We start from the raw sequence: 22,212 nt of genomic DNA, 5'->3' as shown, positions 1-22,212 counted from the left end.
TTGGATCCTCTCCCCCCAACCCCTGTCCATCCCCAGCTCTCACGTGCTCTATCTCTCTTTCAAAAATAAATAAACATTAAAAAAAGAATCATGACAAAAGTCACACAGCTGGGAAAATCAGAGCCATATCCAAGCCCTGGTCACCTGGGTGCAGAAATCCTGCTTGAAGCCACAGCACTCCAAGGATCTCCCAACACTCTGGGATCCAGACTTCACCAGAATTAGGTGTTCCCCCATTGCTGATGAAGTGCCTCTGAGTTTCCTTAAGCTGACTGACCCAGACTTAGAGAACTATATTCCTGGGAAGGTGATGGCTTCTGGGTCAGTTTTGGGTAGTGAGTTAGATTTTTCAGTTTGGGGTCATTGCTCTGCAGAATGGGAAGAATGAGGCATTTGAAGAAGTGAAACCCCCTTTGGGAACAGGCATATGCCCATGATGGAAACCCCATGAGAAATGTCTATTTGTTTGATATTTCTCCCTTAGGCCATAGGAAGAATCATGAGCCGTGTGCAGATTTAAGTTTTGTAATAGGAAAATATGTTGTTTGTTTCTTGAATTACCCTAGTTCTTCAGACAAGACCAAAACATCTCTCCTCCTTTATGTTGACACAATGTAGAATGAAAGGTTCACACACTTGACTGAGGTGTGGTCAGACCCACATCAACCTCTTGTCCGATTCCACGAGAAGGGAGCAGATCACATTAAAGGGGGTTGACTGGAAGTTCCCAGTGGGGGCCAGTGAGGAGGGGCAGAGGCCCATGGCAGAATGGGAAGAAAAGGGTGCTAAGAAGCAAATTCCAAGTAGAGAAGTTATGTAAAATAAATCTCCCAGTCAATATGTTCTTAGAAAATCTGACCTGTCAGAGGGGAAGAGGAAGAGAGGAGGACACTTGAGTTAGATCTTTCTTCACTAAAGACCAAGAGGACTGTTATTTAGTCAGTTTCAAAGATAGCAAGTTAGAGTGAGTCTTGTGCAGCCGTTTGGGTGGGACTGTGCTGTATCAACAAAGACAGGAGACAATCAGGCATCAGGCTTTGTTTGGGGTCCTGGCTGGAGTGTCATAGGTGGGTGGCACCTGGGTGGCTCAGTCGGTTAAGCCTCCGACTTTGGCTCAGGTCACGATCTCACGGTTCGTGGGTTTGAGCCCCGCGTCGGGCTCTGTGCTGACTTCCAGCTCAGAGCCTGGAGCCTGCTTTGGATTCTGTGTCTCCCTCTCTCTCTGACCCTCCTCTGCTCACGATGTCTCTCTCAGAATAAATAAAAACATTTTAAAAATTAAAAAAAAAAAAGAGAGAAGGTGTTCAAAAGGAAAGCCAGAAGCAAGCCTCAAGGGGAAGTGGAGTGGTCTCACCATGAGGACAACTGCAAGTATTAGTCACACAACATGGAAAAATGTCCTGGAGCATTCTCTAATATGTATAACTTCTAATGGACTTTCATCTCAGGACCATATAAATAGCAACACCATAACGTTTACCAGTCTTCATTCACTTTTTATTTTCTTCAACTCACTTTACAAATATGTATTGGACGCTTCATATGTGTCTTGTCTTGCACTAAGCCCTGGAGATTCTATGCCATTAAAAGGACATGATTTCTGCTCACATAGAGTTCACAGTCCAGGCGCATGATGGCAAATCAATACGGTGGTGTAACAAGTGCTTCGATGGGATATGCATAGATGCCCTGGGCTCATAGGAGGGCACAACAACCTCAACTTTAACTGGGGGAGGTGGTGTTAATGAAGACTTCCTGGAGGAAGTGGCATCTATGAAGAGGCCTGTTGGATGAGTGGCTGTCAGCCTGGAAAATGGGTGTGGGGTAGGAAATTGTTTCAGGCAGATGAATCTTGACTTGAATAAGACTCAGAGACAAGAGGGAGCCCTGAGTGGCCTGTTATGACTAAAGAACACTGTGCCCACAGGAAGTGGCTAGAAAACAGAGGCAGGACTTAGGGACAGAGCATGATGGGTTTTATAACCAGCTTCTAAGGCAGGTAGCACTGTTATTTTATACCTGAGGCCAATGAGCTTGGTGGGTTAAGTGACATGCCCCAGATCACACAGTGGGTGGCAGAACTGGAATTGGATATAATATCTGCCTCACCCAAGGACAGAACTATCTTTACATTATTCCTCTGCATGTTTTTTTAAATTTGTGTAAAAGTCTAATTAATATACCCAAATAAATAATGTGTCCATCTCCAAAAGACCCCTTTGCTCCATTTTGACCCAGAAGTCACTACCTCCTCTCAGGATTAAACAAATTGAAATGCACTAAAGAATATTCTTCTCTGATCCTGATGGAGGCAGCAAATCACTGAGAACACAGCTCAATGCTCTGGCCTAAAGTTGCGAGTAAAAGAAGAGCCAGGAATTGCCAGGCTGCATTTGAATTCTAAGTGAGAGAGTCCAGAGAGAAAAACGCACAGCTGTTTCTTTCATAAAAATTTTAAAAGGACTAGTTTGTTCATGACCTTGGTTGATTAGGGTCAGAAACTTGACATGATAATGCTGAATATATCAGAAAAATCTATGTTTGCTCACCGGCCCATGTTCCTGACTAGGCTTTTCCAGCTCTCACTTTTTTGGATTTAGCCCTTGGTATATGCAATTTAGTTTGAAGTGTGTGTGTGTGTGTGTGTGTGTGTGTGTGTGTGTGTGTGTATGTTGCTTCTCTTCCTAGCTTGGGACAAAGTCCTGCATAATTGTGGCCTTTAACTACCATTAAGTGAGAAATAAAGTTCACTGAAAACAACGAGTGTTATCATACCTCATAAGAACTCACAGTACTTCCATCCGGACGCCTCCTTCTTGGCCAAATATCTGCTGACAGTCTTTCTATTTCATCACTGGACTCTGGACTTCGGTCACCCTATGTCTCTCTCCCTGATGCACTGCAGACCCCAGCCTGTTTTGGAAATTGAGAAATAGGCGAAGAATGTCTTTCGGGGTATCAACCTTCCTCTTCTTCCTCTCTATGTGGGGCTTCACACAGAGTGGCTTAAGGTGCCCAGAGCCACGGTGAATCTTCATCCTCTTCCATCCCCCATAAAAATGATGACCAGAAAGAATCCCAAACTTAATGATTAGAAGGGAGGAAGGAGTAATTATGTTGATAATGGCTTACACTTAGGGCTTACTATGTGCAAGACACCTCGTGCTCAGAGTTTTTGTGAATGTTGACTTAATGAGTTATTCAAACAACTCTCTGTACTAGAGAATATAATTATCCCTCAGTGTTACAGAGAAGTTAGTTTACTTACCCAAGGTCATGACATTAGAATGTGATAGACCATGGTTTGGACCCACGGCTCTTAGTTATTATATTATCAGGATGGGAAAGATGCATTGACCAAGATGTTGAAGGCACTGTGCTAGATACCATGTGCGTTATTTTACTTAATGCTCATAACTAGCTTTTGAGATAAAGCCTTATAACCCAATTTGCAAAAAGGAAGACAAGAGAATAAGTGGCTTGCTGAGATTTCATAACTAGTTAAGTGGTGGAGTAGGAATTGGAACCATGTTCTGAATGATTATAAATTTCAGGTTCTGTCCACCGTAGCACTTCGGGATTCAGACCATTAATCACAGACCTTATAAGTGTCAGTCTTTTCAGATTTTGTACTTTAAATAGCATCAGAGCATTGAGTTAGATTATTGCAGCCATGATCACATGGGGTGCAACTAGGAGGCAGGACAAACATTGTATTTAAGAATTGGGGAAGAGGGCACTGAGACAATCTTGGATGTAGAAGCTACAGTTTGTAGGCTGGTGACCACTAGCATGCCAGCCTCACCTAGAAGCTTTCTCTCTGCAGTTCTAGCCTGCTGTATTTGCCGGTCTTCAAGCCAATAGTTCACAGCCTCTCCAGAGTGGCCAGTCTGAAACTAAACTCACCTTTACATCCTTGCCCAGGTTTAACAGTGTTGCCTAAGTTAGAAACGCCCCTTCTTTTTCACTTGTCACAAGTAATCAGTCCTTGAGTTCTATGAATTCTGCCTTTTGCAGACATTCCCAGTCTATTCTCTTACACCTCAACACTCGTCTTGTTTGCAAAGTCAGTCATCATCATTTGCCTACATGATCATTGTTGTCCACCAAGTGACCTCTTCTCTCCGGGTATCTCTCTCCTCTAATGTGCCATCCTTGCTGCCCCTGGCATAATTGCCTAAAGATGGGATACTGATTACATCACTTTCTTGTTCAAAGTCTGTCGGTGATGGACCCCCAGCACTTATGTAACATTTCCTCAAACTGCAGGCTATGGTCTTTAGTAATGTACTTTTGGGGCCGATGGGCTCTCTCAGACATTTTCAAAAATTGTTTTTTAGTTTTAAGGACAGCTTAAAATGTAAATAGAGGCACCTTCTAGGACATTTGATGACCACTTGTAATCAAGGAGCTAAGTAGCCCTATTTCCTAGGCTATTGAGACAAGAAGTGAAGTTGACACAGAGGCAAGGGATGTGGTGGCCACGTGAAATCACCAAAGTCTCTTTTGATGACAGTTTCATGCTAGTTTGACTAGAAAGAAGGATTAGAAGCGTTGAGTCATTACTTAGTGCATGGTCATGTAGACATGCCAAATTTAAAATAATGTACACGTTTGCAGTGAGTGCCATGTTCACATGCCAGTAGTCTTTTGCTTTCAGTTAAGTAATAACATACATTGTTGCCCTAAATGAATTTTGTTCATTTGAATTAGATTGGGTTTTACTTTATAAATTTGTTTTGGTTTTATGATTGCATAATGGTTATAAACATTGGGAAATTATACCTGGTTTATGTTTGTATACATTTGGATAATGTTGTAATAAAAATAAGTTGTTGATACTAAGAATATATAATACATTCTTTTTTAGAATATTAAAAAAATTTTTTTTAGTTTATTTATTTATTTTGAGAGAGAGACAGAGAGAGCGAGAGGGGGAAGGGCAGAGAGAGAGGGAGAGAGAGAATCCCAGGCAGGCTCTGCCCTGTCAGCACAGAGCTGATGTGGGGCTCAAACCCACGGACCGTGAGATCGTGGCCTGAACTAAAACCAACAGTCAGACACTTAACCGATTATGCCACCCAAGTACCCCTCTTTTTAGAATATTGATCCACACAATTTTCCACCCCAAATTCAGGAAAACTGACCTGTGGGATCAAGTGCAAATTCCTTAGAATAGCACATGAGGCCCTTTGTGTCTTGTCTCTACCACACTTCAGCCTCATTTCTGCACCTTCCCCCATACCTGCTTCTTCTTACTTGACTAGAGCTCCTCGGCAGTAGAGATGATTTCTTATTCATATTTGTACCTATATGTGAACAATGAATGAATGTTGGTAGGACAAATGAATGAATGAACATGAGATGGAAGGAAAAAGGAAAAGGAAGGCCATTCCACAGACTTAGTGGCCAACTTCTAACATTATTTTAAATAAAGTTCCTTGTTTGACTCCAGGCTAGGACACATTCCAGCCTCTCTTATCTCCTCAGCCACAATTTTATTACTAAGTCATTTGCATGCAGGCAAGGGAGAGGAGAAGGAGAAGAAAGGCGGTGGGGGGGAGGGAAGGAGAGGGGAGAGAGACAGAGTCAAAACTAACACTCAAAGGGGAAGGTCAAATGCAGCCCATATCCCGAGGGAAGGAGTCATCTCCACATGGTGTTTTCAACTTGGAAATTCTCAGAGGATCAAAGAGAGACTGTTCACATTGCCAGTAGTCCCAGAGCATATCAGCTGTTCCTCTCCCTCTCCTTTTTAGCTTCCAAAAGAAGAATGATTCATTTAAACAGACTTTTATGTGTACTTTATTTTTAGCCCAGGAAGTATTTGCTTTAAATGTTGGTGTATGGAATGTGAGTTCATATCAGCTGATAGTCAGGGGCAAACAAGTGCCCGCACAGGGGCGTGTGTAACTTAGCAGACAAAACTGGATGGCTTATTATGACCTCTAAGGTCTCTGTCAGTTCCAAAATTCTATTTAGTCCGTTCCTATTTACTGAGTATGAGTCAACTGCAGTGGGTTTCTGCCATAACATCATTCTCATAAGGAGGGTCTGGGTGTACTGTGTAGCCAATGTCATTCCCTAAAACAGAAGAATTTTCTTCTTTCCTTTCCCTTCTTCTTTCTTTTTACCATTCAGTAATTGCTTCATGTGCCAGGCACCACAATAAGCCTGTCTAGCCATTGATCCCTTTCAGACACAACGAAATTGCAAAATAGGTTCTTCTTGTATCTGCATAAAACTTTATGTAGAGATAATGGAGTGCCTGGGTGCTCACTTAAGCATCTGTCTTTTGATTTCAGCTCAGGTCATGATCTCATGGTTTGTGATTTCAAGCCCATGTTGGGTTCTGTGCTGACAGGGTGGAGCCTGCTCGGAATTCTCTCTCCCACTCTCTCTGCTTCTCCCTGGCTCATGCATGCCCTTTCTCAAAATAAATAAATAGACTTAAAAAATAAACTTTATGTAGAGATCATTTGGTTGTGACAAAAGAGACTGTCAGTCTTTGTTCGTTCTCTAGAAATTTGCCTTTTGATGCTGCATCTGGGTCCTCCCAGCTCTGGGACCTAGAGCAAGTCATTCACCTCTTGTGACCTCAGATTTTTTCCTCCATAAAATGATGGAAAAATACCTGCTCCTTTTTTACATGAAGGGCAGTGATGAGGATTAAAACAAAAACAAGATGATCTATGTGAAAGAGCTATCAGCTGCACTAAGTACCAAACAACCGTACGGGAGGGTTACTGTTCTCAGCAAGCCTTTCCTCCACCCATATTATTAGAACATTACATCTTCTATAAATGAAGTGATTAATAAATAAGGCATTAGTTCCATGCCATTCAATAGTCATGGTGAATACCTTCCTTCATTCTACCAGATACAGGTACTCAGAGAGAATGAGGCTAGAGCAGGGACCCTTTGGGCAGAGGCGGCAGGCTACCGACTCTCTGGGAAGAACTGGCTCAAGGGTGTGCATGGTGGGTGAAGGCCACGGTCAGAAGACCAATTTCTCCTTCGTCTTCTGACCTGCATGGATAGATGAAAAACAACCAAATGAGAGCTGCCTAAGCTTGCTGGTGGCCCCTTCCTGAGAGCCTTCCCATGGGCAGCAGTTGTTCAAAAGAATGAAACAAGTTCCCAGAGAGTTTTGATTACTTTAGTTATATTTTCTCACTGCACCCAAATGGTAAGACAAAGCCATCATCTGTGTGCTGGAGCTATATGTAAACACTCTGCTCTACATCACAGTGATAACTGGGCTAGTTTGTAACTTTGTACTGCCTGCCCCGCACCCCCCTCCCTTCCCACCCCAGCTTCACAGCTGCCTTCTGATGTGGAAATATTTCCCCTGGGGAGGAAATATTAGTGCTTCAATGTGGAAATAAAGAGCTTTCCCTATGATATAAATATCCACTTGGTTCCTTACCTTTAGGAAATGCATATTTCCTCTTAAAGGGAATTACCTATTGGTAATGGAAAGTACTTTCTCATTGCTATCTTGAACCTCATATTCAGGCTATTCCTTTCATTCATTCATTCATTCATTCACTCATTCATTTGTAAATCGAGGGCTTACTATGTGCCAGATGCTGTTTTACGTGCTTGTAATAAAGTAGTGAACAAAACATACAGGGTCCCTTCTTTTATGGAGCTTATATATGCGGTGAGAGGACATAGTCAACACAACAAACAAGTATGTGTACAAAACAGCTTCAGACAGTGAATGAAGTAGAAAGAGTGACATAATAGAGAATGACCAAGGAGGGGAGTACCTAGGAAGGTTCTCTGAAGAAGTGCATTTGAGCTGAGACCTGAAGACAACAGGATCTGGGACAGAGCAGTCCGTGTTAGGGGAACATCAAGTGTGAGGGTGGAAAAGGCCCAGCTCACGTGCTGAGAAGCCAGAGTTCAGTGTTGCTTCACTGACACTGAGAACGGCTGGGAGTCCAGAGTCCCAAGTGTTTTCTGCTCCCTAAACCATGTCACTTGAGGGTGCCTACAGGCTTAAGAAAATGGGCTTTCTACTTCTCTGTCAAATTTCTCCCCCTTTCCCAGGCTCTTTCTAACAAAGAGAGTAACACAGATGGTATAGCTGGCTTCAAGTTACTGCCTTCCCCNCCTTTTTTACATGAAGGGCAGTGATGAGGATTAAAACAAAAACAAGATGATCTATGTGAAAGAGCTATCAGCTGCACTAAGTACCAAACAACCGTACGGGAGGGTTACTGTTCTCAGCAAGCCTTTCCTCCACCCANCTCTTTAACAGATGGTGCTGGGAGAACTGGACAGCAACATGCAGAAGAATGAAACTAGACCACTTTCTCACACTATACACAAAAAGAGACTCAAAATGGAGGAAGGACCTGAATGTGATATGGGAAACCATCAAAACTCTAGAGGAGAAAGCAGGAAACAACCTCCTCGACCTCAGCCGCAGCAATTTCTTACTCTACACATCTCCAAAGGCAAGGGAATCTAGATCAAAAATGAACTATTGGGATCTCATCAAGATAAAAAGCTTCTGCACAGCAAAGGAAACAATCAATAAAACTAATAGGCAACCGACAGAATGGGAAAAGAGAGTTGTAAATGACATATTGGATTAAGGGCTAGTATCCAAAATCTATAAGGAACTCACACCTGAAACTCCACACCTGAAAAACAAATAATCTAATGAAGAAATGGGGAGAAGACATGAACAGATACTTTTCCAAAAAAGACATCCAGACGGCCAACAGACACATGAAATGATGTTTAACGTCACTCATTATCAGGGAAATACAAATCAAACCACACTGAGATACTACCTCATGCCAGTCAGAGTGGCTAAAATGAACAAATCAGGAGACTCTAGATGCTGGCGAGGATGTGGAGAAATGGGAACTCTCTTGCACTGTTGGTGGGAATACAACTGGTGCAGCCCCTCTGGAAAACAGTGTGCTGTTTTGGATCTTCCTCAAAAAGTTAAAAATAGAACTCCCCTATGAACCAGCAATAGCAGCACTAGGAATTTACCCAAGGGATACAGGAGTGCTGATGCATAGGGGCACATGGACCCCAATGTTCATAGCAGCACTTTCAACAATAGCCAAAACCTAAATGTCCATCAACAGACAAATGGATTAAGAAGCTGTAGTTTATTTCGCTCAGCATAACACCCTCAAGGTCCATCCATGTTGCTACACATGGACAGATTTCATTTTTTCTCATTGCCATGTAGTATTCCATGGTATAGATAAACCACATCTTCTTGATCCATTCATCTGAGGACTGATGGATGTGGGGGGCAGGGGGGAATGGGCATGGAGGAGGGCACTTGTGGGGATGAGCACTGAGTGTTATGTGGAAACTAATTTGACAATAAACTATTTGTAAAAAAATAAATAAACTAAAAAAGAAAAAAAAAAAGAAGCTGTAGTTTATATACAATAGAATACTACATGGCAGGCAATGAGAAAGAATGAAATCTGGCCATTAGTAACAATGTGGATGGAACTCGAGGGTGTTATGCTAAGTGAAATAAGTCAGGCAGAGAAAGACAGATACCATATGCTTTCACTCATATGTGGAACAGGAGAAACTTAACAGAGGACCATAGGGGAGGGGAAGGGGAAAAATAGTTAAGGAGAGGGTGAGTGGCAAACCATAAGAGACTCTTAAATACGGAGAACGAACAGGGTAGATGGGGGGTGGGGGAGAGGAGAAAATGGGTGATAGGCATGGAGAAGGGCATTTGTTGGGATGAGCACTGAGTGTTATACGGAAACCAACTTGACAATAAACTATTTTAAAAAAAGTTACTGCCTTCCCTCAATTACCCCTATTTCTAGCTAAGCTCCCTAAACCTTTGCAGAAATCTCTGTCTACAATGTTTACTGAAGCCAAAATTGGTATACAATTACTCCTAACTCTTCCCCCACCACCTCCTCTACTAGAAATTGTGACCTTTCATCTTCAGACATAGACCTAAGTCTGGGAACTTATAATGAGATTTAAGAATGCCCATTTAAGAAAGGACACCTGTGAATAGACCAGCCTCCTGGTTTGTATTGATGGGCTTCATCAAGAAGAAGGGGAAATGGGAAAACTCCCTTTGTAAGTCAATAAGGAGAAAGAGAAGCAGCCTTCAGATAGGAAAATTATTTACTAGACATTAAGAACTATCTTACTTGCAGTGTAACACCCCATGAGAGCATTTTTATACAAGTTCCCCAAGATGCCAAAAAGAAATTGCCTGGTGACACGGCCTCTCTCCATCCTTTTTCTGTTTATGCACCCATCAATCCTGGGTGTATTTAAAATACATAGCAACCACTTTCCCCCCCTCATAATTAAATTAAAAGGTATAAGGAGCTGGGACGCCTGGGTGGCTTCGTCCATTGAGCATCCAACTGTTGATTTCAGCTCAGGTGATGATCTCACAGTCTGTGGCATCAAGCCCCATGTCAGGCTCTGTACTGGGACAGTGCAGCGCTTGCTTGGGATTCTCTGTCTCCCTCTTTCTCTCTCTCTTTCAAAATAAATAAATAAGGATTAAAAAAAGGTGTAAGGAGCCAAAGAAAATATTCTATAACTCATATCAAACAAACTGGGTGTTGCAAGCACATAAAGCCAACTCAACTCCAGAGGCTCATTCATCTCATCGACAAGTAATGCCAGAGCTCTCTCTGCCTTCTTATTAAAATATATCCCTAAAGTCCACCCAAGGGACTGACTTCTATCACCAAATTCTGTGCTGTGTACCTCTTTGTTAGGATATGTTGCTCATTCCCACTTTAGGACTAATTTCTGCATACGTTATTTACTGATTCATATTTATTAAGCATTTACTATGTGCCTGCAGTGTGCAAGCCTTAGGGGATACCAGCCTATCCACCGTTATGGACAAGTAAATATGGCTCTTGCCCAGGGGAAACTTGAAATTTACTAAGGGACACAGACAAATAGACAAGAGTTACATGGGGTGACAAGTACTTTGATAGAAGTAAAACAGGATGTATGGGGAGCACAGAGGAGAGAAAGGAGGGACGCTACTATTTGGAAGAGGGGCACAAAAATCTCTCTGTGCTTCTACCAGTCTCCTCTTCTAGGTGCTTCCATTGCCTTTTCTTCTTTTCCCCTGAATCTGCAGAGCCACAGGCCACAAATCATCACTGCTCATCTGGTTGACACTCAGCCACCTAGGTAGTTTGAAGACATCATCTTTTCACCTTTCCTGTCTGGCAAGTCCCTGTTCTGCATCATTTTTGCCAAACCAAGCTTCTCTCCTAGCGTCCTCTGGCCACCCCACAACAAATGACCCATGGTTTCCTGTTTATGGGAACACAGGACTACAGTCTCAGGGGGATAAGGATTTAAGGTTGTTTTCCCAGAAGTTATGATGCCTCATGCTTCTTCTGACATATCTAGGTTAAGGGCTTAGGAGAGGGTTTTGTGGCTATGGGGAAAATTCTCTCTCTGAAGCTAACAAGTCTGTATGGGAAGAAAATCAGCTCCTGAGGCGTCATTAGAGCTGAGTTCTAACCAGATGATACAGTGTAGAACTAACAATAAATCAGCTATTAAAGTGAGGAGATTTGCATGCATTTCCAAACCCAGGATCTGTTATACTTGCTAGAATTTTAATACTATCAGCTGTGACCTTCAGCACTCTTATTACACATTGACTGACGATACTAAATAGGAAAAATGCATTAATAAAGTCTATTAGATACTTCTGAGGAGAGAGGGAGATTTTTTTTCCAGATGAATAGTATTTCTATGTCAACTACCACAGCTCTCTCCTATTCTTTGTGATTCTTATCTAGCCCACGTCAAAGGCAATGAATGAGGAGTTTACACCATTGCCATATTCTAGGGACCTTCTTCCTTTTACAGAATCATTATGTGGCCCACTCACCCGTTCGTCATTCATTGGCTTGAGACTAAATATTTATTAGGTTTTGGTATTATTTCTTCCTCCACCCAGACTTTAGGGGCAAACTCCCTTTTTATCTCTGATTCAGGCCTCATCTGATAAGCGAGCACAATAGCACCAGTTGAGTAGAAATTTCAGATGAGGGCCCGAGTCATCCTAGATAAGAGTTCCAGTGAGGCAGAGCTCTGGCCAGGGTGTCTCTTCTTCCATAGAAGTGCTGGGTGTCCTCAAAGAACCCCTGGCCTCAAAAGTCTCCCACTGGTCTTCTCCAGAGGTCAGAATTATTTATTTTATATATATAGCTATTATTAGAGCTTTTTTTCTGTTACCCTAATAATATATATTCTTTATAGCACAGTAAAAAATAAGAGCCAAAAGTATAAAAATCAAAGAAATTCTTAATTCCAATCTTCTTAGATTATAATAAACATGCTTGTTGATATATATTCTTCTGGACTCTTCAGTATGGATACATACATATGTGCACACATTTTAAATGTCTACAATATACATGTTGTCTGATTATTTTTTCTCTGTTAATTCCTTATTATGGACTCTAATATTATTATATGTTGTTCTATGTCGTTTTAATGGGTGCATAATAATTCATTATGTAGAGAGATTTAATGAGACCACTCCAAACCACTCCATTGTGGGATAGAGTTTCCAATTTTGCACAAGTCTATAATAAACATTTCTCACAGTAAAAGCTTTGCAAAGAGTCTCTAGATATTTATCTTTAGGAACATTTCTTTGAGTCAAGGCAACTTGGATGTTTTAACACATTTTGGCTGGCTACAACAAATACCACAGCCTGGGTGGCTTATAAACAACAAATTTATTTCTCATAGTTTAAGATCAGAATAACAGCATGGTTGAGTTCTGGTGAAAAACAGTTTTTTNGGGTTGCGGGTTGCAGGCTACCATCTTCTCATTGTATGTTCACATGGTGGAAAGCAGAGGGCAGTAACCCTTGTGACTCTTGCAAGAGCACTAATCCCATTCACGAGGGCTCTGTTCTCATGACCTCATCTAATTACTTCCCAAGACCCTCACCTCCTAATATCATCACTTGGGGGGACTCAAACATTTAGTCCATAACATTGATTAACCTATGACAAGAGAGATTCATACTATCATAGATTCTCAAGAAGAAGCTCAGTGATCCTTTCTTTGCTGAAATGTGAAATTAATAATAATAATAATAGAACAAGGGGCGCCTGGGTGGCTTAGTCGGTTAAGCGTCTGACTTTCGCTTGGGTCATGATCTCGTGGTTCGTGGGTTCGAGCCCCGCATCGGGCTCTGTGCTGACTGCCAGCTCGGAGCCTGGAGCCTATTTCAGAGTCTGTGACTCCCTCTCTCTCTGACCCTCCCCTGCTCACACTGTCTCTCTCTCTCTCTCTCTCTCCTAGAAATAAATAAAACATTCAAAAAAAAAATAATAGAACCTAATTCAACTTTTCCCTCCTCTTATTTACTCCTGCTAATTATTAATGTTTGAACAGCTCCAGGGCTAGGTACTCACTATGTTTACATAGCTCCTTATAACCCACAAAGGATTTCACCTACAGTATCTTATGTTAGCCCCAGAATAACCTATACAGTAGAACAGATATTTTATTAACATTTTTTTCAAATGAAAAGGGATGAGTGACCCCTCTAATTTCTGCTGGTAGAATCTTGGTTTCTGAATTCAGATATATGGGGGTATGTGTAGCTAGGGGTGGGAGTAGAGGTCTTTCCACAAAGCTCCACTAACTGCTAGTATGTTACATCACTCCCTTGGTCACAGAGACCAAGGCTAGATGGTCTTCACTTGTGGCTAGATGGAGCACATCTATCGTTTCCCTCATCAGTTAGTCCCTGACTATCTTTGAGGAGGTGAGTTTTGAACTAAGGTTGAGAGAGAATGAATAGAAGCCTTGGGATTTAGATCAGGAAGAAATGGCCCTGAGGGCATAGCTTAGTGTGAGGCAGAGATGTGCCCAGTGGGAGGAGGGAAATGACAATGAGGGTGAAGGGTGTCCGGAAATACACCTGGCCCTGGCAATTGTCACTGTGATAAATGTACTTTCATTTTATCATATTAGAGTATCAGTAACGTGAACACACACAGACAGATCACTATGGGGAGGAGTCAATATAGATGTATCTTTTTCCTTTTAAAGTTTTGCTTGATTTCCCCTCATTTGAAACTGCTTCTCTGATGTCACAGAGTTCGCATTTGCCTGCTGGTCGCAGCCAGAAAGCTGTCACAGAAGCAGCATTCTTCAGGGCACAGAGCATTTGCTTTTATGAGCACCCTGTAGAGGGCAAAGACCAGACAACCATCTGGGAAATGCAGAGCACTGGGCTTGAAGGAAGAGTGGCGAGGGCGCCCTCTGGTGGAACTGTTTATTCTCTAATCTGCCTGGCAACAGGCTATATTTTGTAGCTTTGAACCAATAGCTATTTTCTTTCCCTGAATTTGTGTTTGAGGGTGTTCTTAGAATATTCTGAGTACAATTCCTAGCTGCTTTTAATGTCCACCAAGAGTTGATAATCTCAAATCAGTATGCAACTGAAAAGGTTGCATTTTTTCTTTTTTTAAAGAGTCAGATCAAATGTGAATTGTCTCCCACACTGGCATGTTGGTTATTTATTTTCATTTTGTGCAAAGCCTCACGAAGTATGGTTTTGCAATTAGATTTTTTTTTTAAACCACCTCTCCCACCTGGGAAGGATTTAAGCAAAGCTCAGGCAGTATGGGGCTATTTTTAGTCCTGATTAATTATTAGGCCAAGATAATTGAAGTTTAGCAGCTTATTTCGAAGGAGCCATGACAGCTGGGCTCTCAGGGCAGCCTCTGGTCAAAGCCGACATCTTTATGAAATAATGGTGCTTTCCCCGCTTCTAGGGAGAGTGCAGGGGTGAAGAGAGGGCACGACATTCTGTGAAAACTAGTGTCAGCTTTGCCAGCCTTGAGCCAGTGAGTGGAGGAGAAACTGCTGATTCAGGGGCCTGCAGACATGGCTGATCTCACTGCAGTGAAACTAGGTCACTAATGACACACGGCGATAAGCCAAAAAATCTCAGCAGGATCTCTGAACCATCCACTGGTGGCAAGATCCATTTTGCTGGAACTCCAGAAAGAAAGAAAGCTGCCTGAATTTGTTTAGAACAACCACAGGATTGCAAAACTCACATGCTCAGAGTGGGATCTCACTCCCCCCTCCTTTATTTTCCAAAGCATTCAAGCGGCTTATTTTATTGTTTCAGTTTATCTTGTTTCTATTCCCATGCACTGAAATAACTCTGAAGCTTTTGGTTGGTTTGTTTGTTTGCACAGCCAAGCTGATATGGTTGTTCTTTAAAAATATCTTTTTAATGAAATTTAAATTAAAGAAAAATTCTGGGGCTCCTGGGCGGCTCAGTCGGTTAAGCATCCAACTTTGGCTCAGGTCATGATCTCACAGTTTGTGAGTTCCAGCCCTGTGTTATGCTCTGGGTTGACAGCTCAGAGCCTGGAGCCTGCTTCGGATTCTGCATCTCCCTCTCTCTGCCCCTCCTGCACTCGCTATGTGTGCGAGAAAGTGTCTCTCTCTCTCTCTCAAAATAAACATTAAAACATTTAAAAAAAAAAAAAGTCCTCTCTACCCCCAAGTGGCAGGCAGCAGAATGGAGATGAGAATGAAAATACCCTCTCTGATTCCTTCTATGTTGACACTGAAATGGTTCTGACCAGTCTAGTCCATACCACAATAATCTTCATGAAGCTATCCATCTCCATGATTCTATCAAGAAGGGTCTGGGGTTGCCATTACGTGATAAAATAGCGTTCTACTTCATTTTGGGTAGTGTCATTTTGGATTGGTGTTTTCTATTTCTTCCAATAGTTCCCTGAGAAGGGGAACTATGGAGAGGAAGTCTGGGAATGGCTAATGATTCAGTGCAGAGCTTAGACCAGAGAATCCCAAATAGAAATGAGCTTTATCATCTCCACCCAGATTGCTGGGCCTCAGCTCCTGGGTTCTGATTCAATAGATCTGGAAGAAGGTCGTGTAGAAGGCCCAAGGTCATGTAGAGGCTGCTTTAGGCAAACAGACTTGAGTGACGGAATATAGGAAGGGGCGCATAGGGAATCCCTGGCTGAACACAGACAGGCCCATGATGTGACCCACCTCAAAATACCCATAGACCCTAACTGACCAATGTGCTACTTACAACCAGGCACAGTTATCAAAAAAGGGAAAATCCTGTATGTCTCCATATGTCCTCAGTTTCCTCCTTTAAATACAGCCCCCACCCTCTACCACACTGCAGACAGCTCTCCCTCACTGTCCTGTCTGCTGCTCTATTTGTGCTGTACTCAATGTCCTTTGTTCTGCCTTGGGTGAATTCTTTCACCACCTGCCACTGGCTTCTACCCAGTCATCAGCCCACAATTGGGGACCCCCATTTAATTGGGAGAGGTACCACATTTAGACACTATAGGCTGTGAATTTCTAAGCAGTTTCCGGATAACCACATTCAAGAAGCACTAGCTAAGGCAGGTCATCTGTGGCCTCAACACTACCTGTGCATAAGCAATTTCCATGTCCTGAGCTTCTTCCACTAGACCATGTGCAGTCTAAGGGCAGAGACCACGCCTCATTCATGATCAGATCTCCAGAATCCAGCATGGTGTCTGACACAGAGAAAGCACTCATTACATTTTCAAGTTTATTTATTTATGAAAGAGAGACAGAGAGAGCCAGTAGGGGAGGGGCAGGGAGAGAAGCAGAGAGAGAATCCCAAGCAGGCTCTGCACTGTCAGCATAAAGCCAGATGTGGGGCTTGAACTCACGAACTGTAAGATCATGACCTGAGGCAAAACCAAGAGTTGGACGCTTCACCGACTGAGCCACCCAGGTGCCCCGAGAAAGTACTCATTAAATGCTTGTTGAATTAATTAATGATGGAATACTATCAGCTGATCTTAAAACAGAACAGATTTTCTAAAGGCCTGGGATTGCATTGACTGTAAATCATTAAATTACTGAAATTTATATTAAAAACACAATGGAATAAGAAGAAATTGGGCAATATACTCTTTCCAGGCCTGTCCAGGTTGCATAAAAAGAGCTGGGTTTGAGGAGGACACTGAGCAAAGATGGGCTCATCAGATTTGATAAGGTGTTTATCCATAATTTGTAGTAAAGGACAGAAACCTTACACAAGCGTCAAGCAGGTGACATGGCAGCTCCCCTGAGGAGCTCCCCTCTGTCCATGTACTGAATCTCAGGGGGCAGGGTAAAAAATGGTTCTTAGAGAAGAGTTTTTAGTGTGTTTTGTGTCTCAGGGACTCTTGTCTATGCTGGGAACAGATGTGTAACACCTGGAGATCAGCTCCTGGGATGATCTGAACCTGTGTGTTCATTCACTTAGATGGCAACAAAAGGGAAAATGAAGTTTGAGTCTGGTTTGCTCAGAACCCTCCATCACCCATGACCTTATTCTAGCTGCCCCAACTTGTCCTCTTTTCATACCCTGCCTCACATTTTGCCCTCTATCAACACCATTGTGCTGGGAGTTTTCTAGCACAGACCGTGTTGCCCTTCTCTTTCTACCTCCCATGCAGCCCCAAGTCTGGGTAACTCAGATGTTTCATTCATAATTTCATTTAGTAGCCATCTCATACAGGAAGTGTCTTTTGGTGTATCTCCTCTGCATTCTCATAATACCCTGTGAACACCTCTATCACTTGTTCAATTATCTATTGCGTTCCTGTTATGTGCTAGACATCTAAGACACAAAGATGGACATGACATGGCTCTTGTCCTTAAGTTGCTCATTGTGTAGTAAGGGTATACAAATATGTAAACAAGTAATTATAATAGAAAGCACAAAGTCCTAAGCTATGAGTGCTGTGGAAATATATAGAAAAGGCACCTAACCCTGACTTGAAGTGTTTAAGTTTATTTATTTATTTTGAGAGTGAGTGTGTGTGTAAGTTGGAGAGGGACAGAGAGAGAGAATCCCAAGTAGGCTCCATACTGTCCCACAGAGCCTGACACAGGGCTCATTTCCATGAACCATGAGATTATGACCTGAGACGATATCAAGAGTTGGATGCTTAACTGACTGAGCCACCCAGATGCCCCCTGACTTGAACTGTTAAGGAAAATTTTCCAGATGAAGTGACATCCTAGTCAAGATCTAGAGAGTTGAATAGAATTTAGCCAGACAAAGATATGGGAGAAGAGCATATCAGGGAGAGGAAAAGAATTTGAAAAGGTCATTTTCTGCTTATATGATTGGCTGTAGACCATAGACTTTGGAGGCTGAGACTATGCTTTGTTCATTAGTCCAGCCCTAACTCAACGCACAGAACCTGGCACACAAGCAGATCTCTAAGAAAATGTTTGTTGAATGAATGAATGAATGAGTAAATAAATGACTTCTGGTGAGAGGGTTGGTGAGGGTACTAATTAATCACAGAAAGTGATGGCCGTTAGAAAGTAAACATTTGCTGACTTACTGGTTCTCTATTCTAGTTCTTCTATGTTCCTTCCTGGGTGCTTATCAATGGGTTAGTAGACATTATCGAAATTGCATGCACTTTATGTGCAGGTGCATTTCATGTCCTGAGTATGGTTGTTGATATGGTTTCCACATAGCAGCAAAGTGTCCCAACCCAATGCTTTGAAAACACGTGTGCAATTTCTGTAGAGATTAATGCAAACAAGGTTAGAACTGATTGTGTATATGAACACTGCTTGAATTCTAGAGAAATCAAAATATGTTTTCAGACTCAGGTCTCTTTATTTTATCATAACTGGACAAATACTCATTTTTGTTGTTGTTGGCATTGTCAGTTACCTCTCAAGATGTGTTCTGCCATTAAGGGAACAGTGAAGTGTGTCTACAGCCCTATACACCTGCTCACTCACTGTCAGTGAGCTCTGAATTTCTGAATCACCTTGGGGAAAATGGAAAATTATTAACTCAAAGCAAAAGGTGATTTACATTTTCTGAATGAATGGTAGTGATTGAAGTGCTAACTGCTAAGAAATTTGCAAAGGAGTTCAGAAAAGCAGAGAACACCCTTGTGTTCTCAGAAGTCACTTATGACAGGAGTGCTACTTTGAAGAGTGAGAAAGGCAAAATAGGCAGAAAGCAGTGAGTGGGGGAATTTGGGATGACTTGGAGATTCCTTGTGCCACTTCTCTATGCCATGACTGCATGGGCTGACACCTGGATACAAATAGATGCTCTCAGCAAGAGCTCACGGCTAACCATGGCTCATAGTGGTTCCTCACAACTGTGGGGACACATTAGAATTATTTGCAGGGGATGCACCTGGGTGGCTCAGTCGGTTAAATTGCCAACTCTTGATTTCAACTCAGGTCATGATCTCACCGTTTGTGAATTCAAGCCCCGCATTGGGCTCTGCACTCAGGGCTTAGACCCTGCTCGGGATTCTGTGTCTTCCTCTCGCTTTGCCCCTCCCCGTGTATGCTGTCTTTCTCAAAAATAAATATATTTTTCAAAAAAGAATGTATTTAAAAAAATCATTTTGATTATAGGGTTTTATGCTAAGAGTTTGATTTCATTGGTGTGGGATAGGACCCTGGCATTAGTATTTTTTTCTTTAAATTCCCAGGCAATTGTACTGAAAAACTAGGGTTGAGATTAGCTGGGTGTAGTAGATTAGGAGTGCCTCAAACCAGCTAGGAAGTGGCTCCTTGATTGCAAGTCATTCCCCTCCATGCTCTCTCTGCAGGCACACTGGCTTGGAAGGGAGAAAAGGAAAGAGGAATATTTAAGGGTTTAATATGATCCTTTTAAAATCCCAGGCTGGAGAGCCTTTAGGAAACAAAGGTTACATACACTTTGGTTGATATTATTACCCTTGGAATCAAAAGAAGAATATGGAAAATGAAGAGTTAGCTAAAGTTTAAATTTTTAGTTAGCTAAATTTTTCAATTTATTTTTGAGAGAGAGTGAACATGAGTGGGGAAGGGGGAGAGATTGAGAGAGGGAGAAAGAGGGAGACACAGAACTCGAAGCAGGCTCCAGGCACCGAGCTGTCAGCACAGAACCCCACTCGTGGCTCGAACCCACGAGCCATGACGTCATGGCATGAGCCAAAGTTGGATGTTTAGCCAACTGAGCCACCCAGGCACCCCTGTCTTTTTAGATGGGACAATGGGTTTCTGGCAAGATGCTTCCAGAAGGTCTTGAAAGATGTAAAGCAAGAAACTCACTGATCAGATAAAGGGATCTATAAAGTGAAATTTGACAGGAATGGAAGTACTAGCAGGATGGCAGGCAGAGTCAGATATCAAGAAATAAATGGCCAGAACTTTATCTGAAAAACAAATTGGAGACCTCTCAGTGACTACCAGCAGAAAACAAGGAAGAGTTCTGGGATAATAGTCATAGTAACACAATTAAGATTTTAGTTTAGAGAACTAGATAATTTTCAAAGTTATCATTTTAAGTACCATCAAAACTGTCAGGGTGGGACTTATAAGGGGGATACTCTACCAGAGTTCTGCCCACTAAAGAGTTCCCCGAGTGTAAAGTTTTCCAATATTCATACATTCCATTCAAAGCTCTGTACATCTTTCAGAACCATACTACAGTACTCTTGGGAAGATGTCTTCATAGAGGACATTCCAGTACCCATTTTTTTTTTTATTTCTAGGAGAGAGAGAGAGAGAGAGCGCGTGAGCATGGGAGGGTCAGAGAGGGAGGGAGACGCAGACTCCGAAACAGGCTCCAGGCTCTGAGCTGGCAGTCAGCACAGAGCCTGACGCGGGGCTTGAACCCACGAACCACGAGATCATGCCCTAAGCGAAAGTCAGTCGCTTAACCGACTAAGCCACCCAGGCGCCCCCCAGTACCCATTTTAATAACATACCATTACACAGTTGGAATTTGTGCTAATCTCAATGTCAAATTCAAGTTTACTTATAGACAACTCCAGTCAATCCAACAGGACTGGGTCTCCTTCCTTGACCATTGGCTATTCTGAGCTTCCCTTTGGCCCCTCTCTGCTGGAGCAGTTAGATTTCCCAGATCCCCAGAAGAACCATCATTGGCTCCATCTTGGAAAGCCCCAAGTTTTGTGGCATAAAGAAAACTGTATCTCTCTAGACCCCAGGGATCTCACAGGACTCTGACTCCTTCAATAAATGTGGCATTTTGTGGGTGAAGCTGTAAGAGAACATCAGTCCTGGAAACCGTCAACCAGCACTACCACCTGCCACTGTGGTCACACCTTGCTTGGCATGGTGGGCCCAGAGGTGAGAGGGTTTTTGTTGATGATCATCATACCTCGTATGCACACTTCCTAAAACTTGGATCTCACTGCCTAACTTAGAGCCAAAATTTCTGATTTGCAAACTGGATATTGGATCCCACACAGTTCAAGCTTCTGCACAAAATTTAGCCATGTTCCCAGCATCTTCCTGACGTAGTACAGCTCTGAAGCCCTCCATGTAGACGTCAGTGTGTTTAAACTAAGAGACTTAGGGGTGCCTGGGTGGCTCAGTTGGTTGAGCGTCTGACTTCGGCTCAGGTCATGATCTCACGGTTCATGGGTTCGAGCCCTACATCGGGCTCTGTGTTGACAGCTAGCTCAGAGCCTAGAGCCTGTTTTGGATTCTGTGTCTCCCTTTCTCTCTGACCCTCCCATGCTCTCTCTCTCGCTCTCTCTCTCAGAAATAAACATTTAAAAATTTTTTAAAAAAAACTAAGAGATTTAAAACCAGGTGCTATCACTGATACTAGTGCAAGAACCTGGTTGAGGGGTGCTTGGGTGGCTCAGTCAGTTGGGCGGCTGATGAACCCTGCATCAGGCTCTCAGCTGAGAGCCTGGAGCCTGCTTCAGATTCTCTCTCCTCTCTCTCTCTCCCTCTCTGTCTCTCTCCCCCCCCCCCCCCGCTTACACTCTGTATCCTTCTCTCAAAATTAAATAAAAAAAAAAAAGAATCTGGTTGAAAAAGGCCACTAAGGCCTTGAGCAACTGCTTACAGATCTTCTCTTACCAGTTTTCAAAGGGTTCCACAAGATGGATGCCTCTTCTGGCCCCTTTTCTTTTTAGCTTGGGCCTGATATTCCAAGGTTAGATCAGAGAAAGGGTTTGTCCTAACGGCATAGCTATCCTCAAATCTCCTATAATATCCATTAAGCCTGTGAGTTCTTTGATTCTCTGAGATTTGTGGGAAATGGACAATGAATGCTAGGAAGGATCTACTGAGGATATGCCCCTACCTTGTTATGATGCTATTCATCCAGTGGAAACTGTATTTGAAAATGAACA

This window comes from Crocuta crocuta, unplaced genomic scaffold (genome assembly GCF_008692635.1).
Source record: "Crocuta crocuta isolate KB4526 unplaced genomic scaffold, BGI_CrCroc_1.0 scaffold97, whole genome shotgun sequence".
In the NCBI taxonomy this organism is placed as follows: domain Eukaryota; kingdom Metazoa; phylum Chordata; class Mammalia; order Carnivora; family Hyaenidae; genus Crocuta; species Crocuta crocuta.
Note: the sequence above shows the minus strand (reverse complement) of the source record.